This window comes from Chenopodium quinoa, unplaced genomic scaffold (genome assembly GCF_001683475.1).
Source record: "Chenopodium quinoa cultivar QQ74 unplaced genomic scaffold, ASM168347v1, whole genome shotgun sequence".
Classification (NCBI taxonomy): domain Eukaryota; kingdom Viridiplantae; phylum Streptophyta; class Magnoliopsida; order Caryophyllales; family Amaranthaceae; genus Chenopodium; species Chenopodium quinoa.
The window spans coordinates 256,936-274,191 of NW_018742770.1; the positions used below are offsets into that span (position 1 = coordinate 256,936).

General features: G+C 34.4%; 1 pseudogene; it reads right to left on the bottom strand.

The window, feature by feature from the left end:
* Nucleotides 1-246: 246 nt before the first annotated feature.
* LOC110724564 lies at nt 247-4,973 on the bottom strand (annotated as a pseudogene).
* Between the last annotated feature and the right edge of the window lie 12,283 nt (nt 4,974-17,256).

Here is a 17,256-nt window from a genome sequence, read left to right on the forward strand (position 1 = left end):
TTTTTTTTTGAGGAAAAAATTTTCCTTTTCATATATGTCAAATTAGTACTTCATATAACTATATACGCAATGGAATTGCGTTACTTCAAAATTTCAAATTCACCAAAATGAAAGATCAGAAAGACAAAAGCCTCTACTTCTAACTTTTTAACTAAGCTCTAGCATTTGAAGAATTTCTCTGAAACAAATAACTGTACTATAAAGTGGCCATTAATAGTAGACCAAAAAAGAAAAGTTGAAACAAAATTAAAATAAAAACACTTTTATTATCATGTTATAATATGGCATAACAGTTCATCTCTATACCAAGTGCAAAAGATCACCCTGCACTTTTGAGGGCGAGCGCACTCACAAGGGCTTAGTAAGATTAATTACACATAATGCCTCCTGTAAGACCTTAAACGGTCGTCTGTTTAAAAAAAAGAAAACATGGAGAAAATAAAAACCCTCCAAAAAATTATGAGTTAGAATGGACAATATGTATAATCCCTTCTCAATTTTTTTCCTAAGCAACAGCGACTGTCATCATTGATGCTGGTACATCAACTGCTATTGGAGCCGGTAAATCGGCCACCATTATTGGTGCTGTTACTTGATCAACTGCCATTAATGCATGTACATCAGCCGCTGTCAATATTGGAATAACACCTGCCATCTCCGAAGCTATATACTCAGCAGGTGCTGGGAAAAACTGCTGCTTAGTAAAGTTAAACTCTATCTGTAGTCGTTGGTGAATTGGGGCTGAGGACTTCAATCCCTTCTTCATATCAATCTGCAACTCCCTTATTGGAATGGCAGCCAAGAAACTCTTTATGTACTCCTTGCAGGAATCTTTACCTCTGCAATGCACCTTCTCTTCCACCTTCATCCCTTCTGACTCTTGTACACTTTCTGATTCCAGGCCAGACGAAACTTGCTGTTGATCCGTTGATGAAGAAGCCTCCACTATCGCAGACTTTGTTTCAGTGGGCTTTGCATCCTCTGATGATGAAGTTTGACAAGGTAATGTTTCGATGGTTGTGTCATGGTTGAATTTGAGAACAAAAGCTTGACTACAGCCCTCATAAAGCCTTTCTCCCAATGTGTCGATGATGTAAAAGGCATCCCAATCAACCCTAAGGATGAAAAAAATGGTCATTCCAGCTCACAACATACACCAAAGGTTCACTATTGCAGTTTAGCTCTGATGCAACCCGGCAAATCTCATCCCATATATTGTCAAATGACATGGCACCCTGAAGGAAGCCAAAACACTCCTCTTCTAGCCCATCAGGATGAAAAAAACCAATGAAAGATCTCTCTGGGACGACAGAGAGGGGGCGGATTTTAGCCTGAATGACAGTCTCAAGATCAAAGTGCTTGTCAGGAAATTTCTCCCGGTAGTCCTCGTTCTCACAGAGATTCCTCCACTGGAGTGAACCTTCTCGAATGAGGCTGTCAAATTCAGATTTTACAGGCATTTCCCTTTGGTTGGAGTGAAGCCAATCAGCAATGACAGCAACCAAAGCAGTGCAAGCACTCTCACCAGCTGCCCTTTCACTTCTTTGATCAATTGAAGCAAAAAAGACTTGAGTTTGAAGCTTCATGCTCCCGTCACGGCTCAGTACCTCCTTTTGCTCCCAATTACCGACAGCAAAGTTGTCATCCCCAAATTCAGAAATGAATGATCTACTTCCCATCAAACCTTCAAATTGCTGCAATTAATCAAGGATTCACAACCATTATTAATTATTTATGCATCAACCCTATGCATTAGTCATGCCCTCCAATCTCTTGATTCCCCAAATCAGTTAAGACTCACAAAAAATTGCAAATTTAGATGAATTGAAGCCACAACAATACTCAAATCACATACACATGCACTTAGCACAATTTTGAAAACTTAATGACAGACTTATATACCCAAACATCACAATTTTATATGCAACTAAGCTAGAAAAAGGGAAAAAAAAAAAAAAAAAAAGAGTGATTTTCGATGGATGCATACCGCTAAGGATTCATCCGAAGAAAGCTGTCGTCGATAAAAATCAATATCATCTCCGCCTTCTTCACCATAGTCCTTCTTCAGTAATGGCTCTCCTTTGACCTTACGAGATTTAAAGCTCAGCTTTCCTTTCGTCCACGAAATACCAAATTTTGAACTCGGCCTCTGCAATTGCTTTGAAATTGATGTGTCATAATCTTGAGCAACAGAGCTGTCTACATGTGGTTTATGTCTACCGTAATAAACCAAATCATTGCCCTCACAATTGATTCCTAGGTCAAGTGCTCCTCCAGCGAAGTTGGCATGGACTAAAGTGCCATAACTGCAGGATTTTTGAACATCCACATCCTCTTTACTTTCTTCTGATTCACCCTCATCGGTATCGCCAAATGAGTCTGTATCAAAAGGGTCTGAATCCTCACTTCCAGTAGAGAACTTACTGTCACAACTGCCTTCTCCATTGTCTGCCTTCTTCAATTTTCTAGATGAAACAAAATCTGTCAAGCTTTTAACTTTTCTTAGATTTGATTTAAAAGAAGAAGCTTCATCCTTCTTGATCAGATGAGAAGCACCAAAACAAGGCGATAATGGAGCAAACATTATTGGTCTCTGCCCTTCAACTGACAGTTCTCGTGCAGATTTCAACTCCATCAAGCTAAGAGAAATCTGTATGAAGCAATAAAACTTGTGAGCATGGTTCACAAACATACCAGGAGTACCAAATGCAGTTACATAATTCTAAACCAAGTACATAAAGAGCGGGGCTTACACAAAGAGAGGGGCTGCACTTGAAACCGCTATGGAGGATAGAAAGAGGAACATTGATGTCAAAATCCTTCACATCTTCTTCCAAAGAAACAAACTCAGCAAGGTTTAATACAGCAGATGCTGTCAACGGAGCCATCTTCTTTGTTCGTTTCTCAGAACCCTACATTTAAGAATCAGATCAGCAAATCCAATAATCCATTTAAAAGAAAAAACACTTTTATATATCATTAACATAGAAGAGACAAAGGAAAAGGACAATTAAGCTAAACAACCAACGAAAAATAAGAATAAAAAGTAATTCAAGCAACAAATGAATTCTGCAGCTCAAAAATCATATTTTCATAGAGTTGAACACTAATGCCAAACAAGTTCCCACAATAATATTAGCATGCTACGAGTTCAGATATAACCACAACAGCCAATAAAAACCAAATACTTGAACATTTAGTCGCCAAAACCTTGAAGAAAGTTATTAGCTTACGTTAATCAAATAGATATCCAACATAACAGCAAGATAACATAACAGTGCATCATCGATCACATTGTCGGAATAAAACAATAAGATCATGGGTTACGAAAGTGCAAAACATTGTAAAATTATCGGTTTGTGTATCATCATTAACAAGTTCACTAAGAATAACTACTGTAAAACAACAAAAATAGAACATTGCAATGGGTGTGTAAAGAACTAAATATTCATGTGCTCAACCCTTGGCTTAATCAGTTATTCAAATCCAATATCCAACCAGTCATAAAATTCAAACCAAAAAACATATTTGTTTGATAATATCCCAAAAAAATAGCATATGCATTACCAAAAAATACCTAACAAAAACAGGAAAACAAATTTAACGAGGCTTAGTCCAAGAATCAAGGCATATGGATAATTTTAATCCCAAAATTTAAAATTGATCAATAAAATTCCGATTCTCAATGTAAAATCAACAACCGCACATGATCATCCCATTTAAAAAAACAAAAACAAAAACAAAAAAAATTTACAAAAAAAAAAAAACAAAAAACAAACATGCAGCTGTCACAAAATCAAACAAAATTTAAAGAATCTATGAAATTCAATACCCACATAATAATCCAAAAAGTCAACTTGAATATATATGATCAACATCAACATTTAATCTCAAAGAAATAATCTTTATAATCAACATCCATAAATTAAAAAAAAAGAAAAAAAAAATTAAATCAAGTGATAACCAAAAAATTAATAAATAAATTGAAACACTTACATAATAGACCACAAAAGAGACTTCACAAGGATGAAAAACACCCTCAATCTTATCTTTAGACCCACAAAATTGACAAACCTTCGTAAATTCTTCATCCCACTGAACGACACCGTTGTGACCCAATCTTTCTTCCCTTGAAATAAATTTCTTGACACCCTTGTTTTTCAATGATTTAAACCCATTTGATTTAGGGCTTTTCCACTTAATCTCCACCCTAAATTTATAATTTTCACTATCATCTTTCTCTTCTTGAATTAAATTTAACCCTTTAATTGAACCAACCACAATTTTAACCTCAAATTTTCTCGATTGAAGTGGTGGCAACCATGGCCTCCACTTGATCATATTCACAACCATTAACAAAGATAAAAACTTTAAAGAATCAAAATTTGCACAATTGGTTCACTTTTCTCAAATGGATATTTGGAATTTTTGGGAAATTTTTGGTCAAAAAAGAGGATGAGTAATTGGAATTTGAAGAAGTGGAGGGTTAAAGTAGAGTGGATTTTTTTTTATTATTTTTTTTTAATATAGAATTTATTTTGGTTTAATGTATTTAGGATATGAAGAAGAATATATATAATGGGGATTTGAGTTGACTTTTTAGGGGATTAGAGTGGGTGAAATTGTAAAAATAAAAGTGAGGGGTGATGTGTTTTTGACAAGTAATGATGGTTGTATATTCACATACAAATTCCACTCCCACCACCGAATTGGATACAAATAGGTGGCAAGATTGAGATACAAGGCCGGCACTATTTTACTAAAGCTAAAACTCTTTTTTTTTTTTTTTTTTTTTCATTAACAAATTACTTATGAAATTTGTGGATAGGATTGTGTGTGACATGATTTTGAAACTATGTGGAAATTAAATGGTAGTGTTGTACATAGGGATTCATAAAGGCTATCATGTAAAATTAGAGTTGGTAAAAGTTGAAATGATATAGCAGTACGACACAAACTAGACAAGAAAATATTGGATTAGTGTCAAGTATTTTTGACACGTTTAATTAAACGGGTCAACATGACGCGTTTACTTAAATAAGGACACATGTACTTAAATAGGTCGGGTTAGTGTTGAGATTCTCAACACGAAATTAACATGACTCAATTCGCCTAATAAAAAAACTAATTAAGTATGGAAATTTTGATAAATTTATTAAATGAGACTAATATTTTTTTTCATATAACACAACATGAATCGGACACAAAAAAAAAATGTGAGTCAGTGTCAAGGGTTTCCGACACATTTAATTAACGAGTCAACACGACACGATACGACTGTAGACGTCAATCAAAGTGCGCCTAATTAAGCATGGTGTGAATATGATTGTCAATCATAGGAAGTGAGATTTGACATTATACGATTAGGGACAAATGATAAAGTAGGGAGCCACCAACAATTTTTTAAGGAACTTGTAAACCATTCATAGATTCTACAAAGGGGACAAAGGCAACCACAAATTTAATCCATTAAGGTTATACCCCATTCACAATCCTTGAGATTGCTAATTCCAATTGGTCACGAACCACGGTTGGAGGATCGGGGATGATGGTATAAAGTTGAGTCATGGAGCCAATTTCGCCCGTATTGGCCTCTACTTGATTCGTATAGTGAAAAGTACTCTTTGCGATTCGATTAACATAAAAACAATATTCAATTTTCTCTAAACTAATATTATTAAGTTGGTTGAATATTAATGCGCATATAATTCTATGTATCGTGATCACTAATTAAGGTCTTCAAGATTAAAAGGGAACCTAAACCGGTTGTCCAAATTATCTTATTAGGCGTGATTTTCATTTACATATTCTTGTTTAAACATGAAAAAAGGTGATCATAATAAATAAAATATAACGACAAAAAATATTGAAAATAACGAAATAATATTATTCAAATCAAATAATCATGATAATAGAAAAATAAAAATAAAAATAAAAATACACAATTAAATATATAAATCACTTACATTGTGCGTGCTCCTTTAAATTGCTACATCATGAATAAATGGTTAGTAACTTCAAGGAATTATGAATTAAATCGAGAGAATAAAATTTGAATAAAATAAGGTTTAAATTTGTCCAAACCCTCAGGAAGTTATACTTTTATGCATTGGTATAGGTATACAACCTCGAGTACGGTATGGACTCCTTGGAGCGCGTAGGAGGAAGTATGTACGATGATCGTGCTTATTGTGTAGTAAGAAGAAATTGTGTTGGGAGGAATCGTGTAAGAATTGGCTGTGAATTGGTTGTCCCGAAATTGAAGAATGAGTCCGCTATTTATAGGCCGGGATGCTACACAGAAGCCCAAAACTGTAAAACAGTGTCACGCCACATTAGAGGTGGGGTGTCATGTAATACCGTGGAAATTTCCTTCCTTTAAGATACTCTTTCTACTCTAAATAAAACCCTTTTTAGGAAATAGCCAAAATATTACCACCACCGTGATAACGGCTAAGGCTAGTTTTCAAAGTCTCACAGCGGATGTCTAAAAACATAAAATCCAACTTTCAAAAATAAAACTTAAAACTTGAATTCACAACCTCAAAACAAAAGTAAAATAAAACATTAACAAGTTGGAACCAATTTAAACATATGGCCGTTCTTAAAACCAATTAAAAACAAACATAATATCGTTAGTCCATAACAAATAAATGATTCAAAAATATCAAAACAGAGAAACATAACAAGTAACTCTCTGCACTCTATCCCATCATACTCTTCATGCTTTAAGTACCTGTTACTTTCTCTTTATTTTAGCTCTCTACTCACCATAAAAATGGGTCATAGTAGGGCTAATCTAATGGAAAGCCAACACACAAACACAAAAGTATGAGTCAGCAAAGCTAAGTACATATGCACCACATTAATATGAATATCCTAGCATCAAAATAAAATTAATAATTAAAACATACTCGCCACACAATCACAAGTCAACTTACCTTTGACTCATAACTAGCAATATTAATTATTAATAATAATTTTGGATTACGCATCGAACGGGTTTCCTTCCTTGAAAATAGCCCATTTAAATATTGAGCATCCAATCAAGGAACTACCCCAATTGGCACGTACTATGTCACACTTGGTGACGGAATTCCAGCGCATAAATAATAAAAGAAAGTACAGCGTCCTATACTCTTGTAAAAGCTATGGTTAAATATAAAACCTCATAACTCACCCCATATGTTCATACTCAAGGTATATACGTTCCAAGAGTTTTGGTGCGTATCCTTTTACACTTTACGTGATTTACCAATTTAACTTGTGATGACTCAAACCAATCAATCAAGAACATACATAATAACAATCAATATATACTTCCAATTCATTCTTGAATTAATTAGTGAGTACATACTATTTATTTTAATTAGGGTTCCTTGCCTAGTTTTGTGCACAAAATTGCACGATTACTACCTTGGTGCATAAGATGCACTACTAAACTTCCTTGACTCAAACTCAACTTACTTGAGTGAGTAAATAAATAAACTAACTTCTTGACTCAACACCAATAATAAATGGGTGAGAAATAAATTCATGAATCATGCTCAATAATTCTAACTTTAGCTCTTTAATCATACATAAGCCTTGCTTATTAAATACACGCTTTCTTGATACTTGAAAATAAAACATACTTCCATGATTCATACATACTCAACTTATATCATGCCTCAAATAACATATTCACATGCTTGCATAACAATTCATGCTCAACTAACATCAATTCCAAGCATATAACCAAACATGCTACTAATTCATCACTAAAGTCATACTTTACAATCCTACCATGATACTACACATACAAAAATATTCTTGTGCACATACGTACCTTGAATAATGCCTAAACTCGGCCACACTCGTTAGAAATCACCTACCTCGAAACTTCCTATAAATAAGAATACATAACTACAATTAATCTACTATTCTCACAAATTTCCAACAACTATAATACTCTTTAAACCTTACTAACTAACCCAATTTAATGACATAAAAGCCATAAAACCTTTTCTTTAAGTGGGTACTTCAAATCCTTTAAAAAAGACTCAATTTTTATGACTTAAATAAAATTCCAGCATACTTATTTCATATAAAACATTACTAATAGACTAGAAAATCATATTTAAATCATTAAAATATTTTTCCCTTTTATGGGTAATCAAACCCTAACTCAATAATTAAAAAGTAGTGTGCATAGATAAATTTCAGCATTAATTTGAGGGCTTTTAAATTCATTAAAAATATGTTTAAACCATTAATTAAACAACAACATCAACCTAGGATCAAACCCTAACCATAAACATTAAATTCCCAAATTCTAGGGTTTGTAAATTGGGGTTTATGATTGAATAAAAATCTGAAAATTATATAAATAATTTAACAACATCAAATACCCAAAATCAATACCAAAACATAGTCAAAATTAATAAAAACAATAGAATTAAATTAGGAAGAGAAAAAGAATTTTTTTTTTTTAATAATAATATCAAAACACCAAAAACAAAAGGAGAGAGAAAGAGAGGGTAGCCGACGGGCTGCCGGCTGCTGCTGCTGCCGCCGATGGTGCACCGGTGGTGGTGGTGGCGCTTACTTCCCCTTGACTTCTTCCTTTGGGGCCAACTTGTTGGGCTCTTAAGTGTCCTCAATTCCCCAACAAGTTGATCCAACTATTAAAATAAAGATGACCCAATTCAATACACTTTTATTGCTTCAATTAATGACCCATATTATTTTATGCACACTTACATAATATTTAAATAATTAATTTCTTTTAAAAATGAAATGAATCATTTTAATTTATAAAATAAATAATTTATATATATAAAAATACGGAGTACTACGGTCTACCCTCTTAAAAGAAGTTTCGTCCTCGAAACTTGAGCACGAAAATCATAAAATTTTGTTCAAAATTCATTTAAAACTGTACTTTTTCACCCACTTAGTAAAAACTTTTCTTAATACTTATAGTTGTTGTACTTTTTGTAACCTTTCTTATTCTCTTTCTTCCTCAACTTTGTATAAAATTGTGCAAAGTATACTAAAAATGCACAAAAATACTTGAAAATAAGGTAAAAAAGCGCGAAATTCTGTCGCATTCTACCCCCCTTAAAGAAAATGAGTTACGTCCTCGTAACTCAACCAACCTCAAACAATTCAGGGTACTTCTTTCTCATTTCATCCTCAGCTTCCCATGTCGCTTCCTCGGTCTCTTGATTCGACCACAAAACCTTTACTATCTTAACATCTTTCTTGCGTGTACTACGCACTTTACTATCAAGAATCCTTACAGGTCTTTCCTCATAGGTTAGGCTTTGGTCTAATTCTATGGTTTTAGGTTGTAGGACATGCGACTTATTTGGGATGTACCTTCTCAATTGAGAAACGTGAAACACATCATGTACCTTGCTGAGGTCCATAGGCAATGCCAATCTATAAGTAGCTTTTCCTATTCTGCGCAAAATCTCATATGGTCCAATGTATTTTGGACTCCAATTCCCTTTCTTTCCAAATCTCATTACTCCTTTCATTGGTGAAACCTTTAGCAAAACCTTGTCACCAACTTGAAATTCCTCTTCTCTACGCTTTAAATCTGCAAAACTCTTTCATTTATCTTGAGCAGCTTTAATCTTAGCTTGTATTTCTCTCACTTGCTTCGTTGTTTCTTTTATCAATTGAGGAGCTAGAATTATTGTCTTACTAACGTCACTCCAACATAGTGGACTTCTACACTTTCTTCCATACAAGGCCTCAAATGGTGCCATGCCTATGCTTGCATGGTAACTATTATTGTAAGTGAATTCTACCAAGTACAAGCTATCTTCCCATCCATTTTGGTAATCTAATACACAGGATCTTAACATATCTTCTAAGGTTTGGATAGTTCTCTCAGATTGCCCATTTGTTGTAGGGTGAATTGTTGTACTCATCTTCAATGTCGTACCAAAGTTCTCTTGAACACTTTCCCAGAATTTCGAAAGAAACCTAGAATCCCTATCAGAAACGATATCCTTAGGAACTCCATGTAGCCTCACAACATTTTTAATGTAAGCCTTTGCAAGTTGTTCCATTCTCCAAGTCTCTTTCATTAGTATAAGCACTGCCGATTTGGTAAGTCTATCCACCACAACCCAGATGGTATCATTTCCATTCTTAGACTTAGATAAACTAGTGACAAAATTCATTGAGATACAATCCCATTTCCAAGCCGGGATCTCGAGTGGTTGTACTGTTCCCTGTTGTATCTTATGCTCTATCTTCACCTTTTGACAGGTTAGGCACTTAGCTACAAACTCTGCTACTTCCCTTCTCATCTTAGGCCACCAATACACCTTTTTCAAGTCCTTGTAAAGCTTAACACCCCCTGGATTTATTGAATAGGGTGTATTATGCCCTTCTTCCATCAACTTTTTCTTCAACTTCTCACACTTTTGTGGTACACACCACCTCCCCTTGAATCGAATACTCCCATCATCATGGATTCTGAAATCAGTCGTCTTTCCTTGCTTGATCTTCTCCCTTATGCGATCTAATTTCACATCCCCTACTTGGTTATCATCAAATATCGTTGGTTGGATACTCAAATTATTAAGCATTCCTTCCAACGTTCCATGTGGTACTACCTTGAGGTTTAACTTACTCATTTCCTTACAAAGTTCGTCTGCTACAATCAAAGTGTTCACTCCATGAATTGCTTTGCGGCTTAAAGCATCTGCGACTATATTCGCTTTACCCTCCTGGTATTGGATATCTATTTAATAGTCATTGAAGAATTCTATCCACCTACGCTGTTTCATGTTCAAGGTTGATTGCGTGAAAAGATACTTCAAACTTTTATGGTTTGTGAATATCCTACATTTCACTCCATATAAATAATGTCTCCATATTTTCAACGCAAACACTACTGCTGTTAATTCTAGATCATGAGTAGGGTAGTTAACTTCATGTTTCTTCAATTGTCTCGATGCATAAACAATCACCTTCTCATTTTGCATCAAACACATCCAAGTCCATTCTTAGATGCATCACTATATACATCATAAGAACCACTTCCATCAGGTAACACTGGTATTGTAGTCAAACTCTTCTTCAAGGTTTGAAATGCTTTTTCACACTTATCACTCCAAATAAACTTAGATTCCTTATTCATAATGAAGTCATAGGTTTAGCTATCTTCGAAAAATCCTTTACAAACCGTCTATAATATCCAGCTAGGCCTAAGAAGCTTCAAATATCCGACACATTCTTGGGTTTAGGCCACCCTTTCACAGCTTCAATCTTTGCAGAATCTACCTCTACTCCTTCCTTAGATACAAAATGTCCCAAAAATGCTACCTTCTTCAGCCAAAACTCACACTTCGAGAATTTGGCATACAACTGGTTAGTCCTTAAAGTAGCTACTGATCTCAAATGCTCTGCATGGTCCTATTTATTCTTTGAATAAACCAAAATATCATCAATAAATACCACAAAAAATTGGTCTAGGAAAGGTTGAAACAATCTATTCATCAAGTCCATAAAAATTGCAGGTGCATTTGTCAACCCAAAGGGCATTACTGCAAACTCATAGTGTCCATATCTCATCCTAAATGTCGTTTTCGGAATGTCCTCTTTTGCAATCCGTAGTTGATGATATTAAGACCTCAAATCAATCTTAGAATACACTGCTGCACCTTTCAATTGGTCAAACAAGTCATCTATCCTAGGCAAAGGGTATTTGTTCTTTATGATTACCTTGTTTAACTCCCTATAATCAATGTATAGCCTTATGCTACCATCTTTCTTTTTCACAAACAATACAGGAGCTCCCCATGGATGCACTTGGTCATATGTATCCTTTCTCCAACAAATCCTGTAATTGACTTTTCAATTCACTTATCTCAGCAGGTGCCATCCTATATGGTACTTTAGAGATAGGTGCCTTTCCAGGTACTAAGTCAATGGTAAAGTCTATGGTTCTTTTTGGTAGCATGCTTGGAATCTCTTCAGGAAACACATCTAGAAACTCCTTTACTACCTCGATATCCTCTGGTTTAGATGGTTCCTCATACTCTAAGTTTCTCACACTATAAAAATAGATTGGGTTTCCCTTCTTCATATATTTTGCCAATTTTACCACAGAAATGATATTAATATGCCTTGGTTTCCCATGCCTCCAATGGGTTACGAGCTCTCCCTAAGTCGTTTCCAAATAAATCTTCTGTGGCTGACATCAAATCTCAGCATGATAATGACATAACCAATCCATTCCCAAGATTATCTCAAGGTCTCCTAGTTCAAATTCAATCAGGTTGGATAGGAATTCCTTACCTTTAATCTTTTTGGGAACATCCTTATAGACCCTAGTACAATGAACTACACCCCCATTTGGAAGTTCTATAGGAATATCTATGTTTTCTATAGTTTTCAAACAATGCGATAGTTTTGGAAGCATAGTTTTAGAAATGAAAGAATATATTGCACCAGAATCAAACAAAACTTTAATAGGAACTGAGTTTATAGAAAATGTACCAGTGTTGACATTTATAGCTGCGTCAGCCTCACGCAAACCCATCACATTAAGATTTCCTGGTGTTCCACTCTTGACTTGTGTGTTACCACATTTGGTATTTTTATTCCTATTCTGAAATTGCGTCCCCTTATTCACTTGATTCCCATTACTCCCTTGACCTCCATTCTGCTGATTTCAATTATGTCTAGTACTCTTAAATTGGTTGTTTCCTTGACCCCCTTTATTCTTAGAGAAACACTCATATGCCCTATGACCTTGCTTGTTCCACAGGTTACAAGTGACTAAATTACCCTCACAATCTTTCCCTGGGTGGTTTTTGGAACATCTCTTACAATAATATACCCTCTGGTTACGATCTCCAGGCTGGTTCCTATTTCCCTTAGGAAAATTGCGCCCACCTTGGTTATTCCCATTGTTCTGGAAATTATTGCCTTGGTGATGGTTAAACTTTTGCTTCTTGAAGTTATTCTGGTTCCCAGACGGTCCAGAACTAGTCATAGGCTCCTTTCTTTCTCCCTAGCTTCCAACTCAGCCTTTTCAGCTTTTTCCTTCAACTCTAACGCATGTAGATGCGCTGCTCTACCATACAACTCATCCAAATTGTCAAACACCTATCTTAACAACTTGCTTTGAAGAAAAAGAGGCAATCCCCTCTCAAACCTTCTAGCTTTTTGCCTATCAGTAGCCACAGTATCTTCAGCAAACCTAGACAGCTCGATAAACTTAGTGTAATATTCAGTCACCGACATACTCCCCATCTTAAGTTCCAAGAACTCATCAGCTTTCTGCTTCTGCAAGAATATAGGGTAGAACTTATCCCTCACTTGCTCCTCAAACACATTCCATCCAAAGTTAGGTAATGCTCTCACAGCTTGTTCATTCTACTGCTACCACAGATCTGCTTCACCCCTTAAGTAATAAGTTGCACTACTCACTTTGGACTCATTAGGGCATGCTACTGCCACAAACAACTTGTCAAACTCTCTCAGCCAATTTTCAAGGATAGTTGGGTCAGGTTCTCTCTGGTAAGTAGGAGGTTTGCTTTGGGCTATCTTCTTAAACAACTTTCCAGTAGGGTCAGGATTATTATTATTCCTTGCAGCTAACTGTTGAGCTACAACGGCTAATTGCCTCACTACCTTATTCAGTTCATTATTATTGTTGTTTCTCCCTGCCATTCTAGTCCTCTTGAATAAAGAGATGACTACTATTAGGTTGGTCACAACTCTCTTATAACTACACAATAACCAAGCTACTTTAATTCAAGCATACAAGCAGTCATTCTTAATTATAGTAGAAGCAACTACTCATTTCTCCTACTAATAATTCAACATATTGTTTTGGTTGTCATGCAACCATTTCACTTAGGTTAATACATCACAAAAATAAAATGTTTTTGAGTCATTTCCCTTGATACCATTTACAAAAAATAAAAGTAATAAATGACGTTTGATAAGGTTGTTGAAATTGGAAATAAATATAAAGAATAAATAATACTTTATTGAAATAATGAAAGGAAATTTTTGGAATATCCCAAGTGTAGCTTTGCTACTTATTACTCATGCAGTACTTTATTAAACTGTATCTATGAACGAAGAATGAAATAAATACTCAAAACACTAAAGAAAGTTAGTCTAAAATTTTCAAGTGTTGACATTGTCAATCTTGTCTTTTATCTCCTTGTACTGTACTTCATTGGATTATACTCAGGATCACTCCCATTATCACCATTATTGCCACCATCATCATCATCATCATCATCATCATCATCAACATTATCTTCCTCAGGATCTTCGTCATACTCATCAGATTCTAAGTTAATGATTACTGGAGGGCTTGAAGGATTTGGATTAGGAATGATTTCACATGAAGAATCTCCAGACTCATTATCTTGCTCCATTGGCTCACCCTGACTCTCATAAGTTTGCTCAGGTTCTGACTCAGACATAGAATGATCGTTTTTTGAAAAATAATAAGGTGTATTTTGTTGTAAAGTTAGATCACCAAAGTTATGGTAAGGAGAAGGATATGAAGCATACTGAGGGTTAAGGTAAATGAATTCTCTGTGAGCAATGAAACGATATAAATATATCCAATCTGTTCCCCACTGACCATTAGACTCCCTATACTTAGTATAGTTAGCTACACCATTAGGCAAATGAAAATCACGAAAACGGCTCTTAATAGCTTCATAGGGAGGATAGTTAGGCAAACAGTGAATAATCATGGCAGAGACATAGTCAGGTTGGTCAAGATGACGCTCTCCAAACACATCAGATCTATAAGTACAATAAAAGCGAATCCCGCGGATATAATCCCACACATGCTCATAGTCCTTCTTTACTAAAGTACCCGTGGTAGAGAATCTACTAGGTAAATCAAACATCCTGCTAGGTATTTCGGGTTATGACTCAATGAAAGAAAATTCCTTTTCAATCAATACAGTTCCTCGCAAAAATTTAAGTTCGGTGCTCAATCATACAATTTAGGTTACTACACATAAACATGCTTTCACATAAATACATATTATCATACAACATGCTTGAACACCTTGCATAAATAAAATATGCACAAAGGAAGACATACAATTCTAACCTATATGTCCTTTCTTTCCTACCAAATCTCAGCACATGCTTTCAAAAGCAATTAACACATAACTACATACCTTAATTCTTTTGCATACCTGCTACAAAATATATATATTTTTAGAAAAATAAACTTCATTTTTCGAAAATAATTGTCCAAAAATAATAAAAAAAAATTCGAACCCCTTTATTTTCTTTTTTTTTTTAAAAAAAAATTCGAACTTTATCAAATAAAAAAAAAATTCGAACTATTTTAAATAAAAAAAAAAAATTCGGCCTACTTAAAAAAATCAAACCTCTTAAAAATATTTTCAAACTAAATTAAATAAGTACTTGGTCAAGCTTTAAAAACGTAGGTACCTTTGAAAAAAAAAAATGTTTTTGGCTTTAGTGGTAATTAAAATCCAACCAAAACTCCCAGATACCACTTTGTAATACCCTGGAAATTTCCTTCCTTTAAGATACTCTTTCTACTCTAAATAAAACCCTTTTTAGGAAATAGCCAAAATATTACCACCACCGTGATAACGGCTAAGGCTAGTTTTCAAAGTCTCACAGCGGATGTCTAAAAACATAAAATCCAACTTTCAAAAATAAAACTTAAAACTTGAATTCACAACCTCAAAACAAAATAAAACATTCACAAGTTGGAACGAGTTTAAACATATGGCCGTTCTTAAAACCAATTAAAAACAAACATAATATCGTTAGTCCATAACAAATAAATAATTCAAAAATATCAAAATAGAGAAACATAACAAGTAACTCTCTGCACTCTATCCCATCATGCTCTTCATGATTTAAGTACCTGTTACTTCCTCTTTATTTCAACTCTCTACTCACCATAAAAATGGGTCATAGTAGGGTAAATCCAAAGGAAAGCCAACACACAAACACAAAAGTACGAGTCAGCAAAGCTGAGTACATATGCACCACACTAACATGAATATCCTAGCATCAAAATAAAAGTAATAATTAAAACATGCTCGCCACACAATCACAAGTCAACTTACCTTTGACTCATAACTAGCAATATTAATTATTAATAATAATTTTGGATTACGCATCGAATGGGTTTCCTTCCTTGAAAATAACACATTTAAATATTGAGCTTCCAGTCAGAGAACTACCCCAATTGGCACGTACTATGTCACACTTGGTGACGGAATTCCAGCGCATAAATATTAGAAGAAAGTACAACGTCCTGTACCCCTCTAAAAGCTATGGTTAAATATAAAACCCCATAACCCCCCCCCCCATATGTTCATACTCAAGGTATATACGTTTCAAGAGTTTTGGTGCATATCCTTGTACACTTTACGTGATTTACCAATTTAACTTGTGATGACTCAAACCAATCAATCAAGAACATACATAATAACAATCAATATATACTTCCAATTCATTCTTGAATTTTAGTGAGCAAATACTATTTATTTTAGTTAGGGTTCCTTGCCTAGTTTTGTGCACAAAATTGCACGATTACTACCTTGGTGCATAAGATGCACTACTAAACTTCCTTGACTTAAATTCAACTTACTTGAGTGAGTAAATAAATAAACTAACTTCTTGACTCAAAACCAATAATAAATGGGTGAGAAATAAATTCATGAATCATGCTCAATAATTCTAACTTTAGCTCTTTGATCATACATAAGCCTTGCTTATTAAATACATGCTTTCTTGATACTTGAAAATAAAACATACTTCCATGATTCATACATACTCAACTTGTATCATACCTCAAATAACATATTCATTTGCTTGCATAACAATTCATGCTCAACAAACTTCAATTCCAAGTATATAATCAACCAAACACGCTACTAATTCATAATTTAAGTAATACTTTACAATTTTAGCATGATACTACACATATATAAATATTTTTGTGTATCTATGTACTTTGAATAATATATGTGTATAAAAGTTATAAAACCTTTTCTTAAAGTGGGTACTTCAAATCCTTTCAAAAAGACTCAATTTTTATGACTTTAAATAAAATTCCAGCATACTTATTTCATATAAAACATCACTACTAGACTAGAAAATCATATTTAAATCATTAAAACCTTTTTCCCTTTTATGGGTAATCAAACCCTAACTCAATAATCAAAAAGTAGTGTGCATAGATAAATTTCGGCATTAATTTGAGGGCTTTTAAAC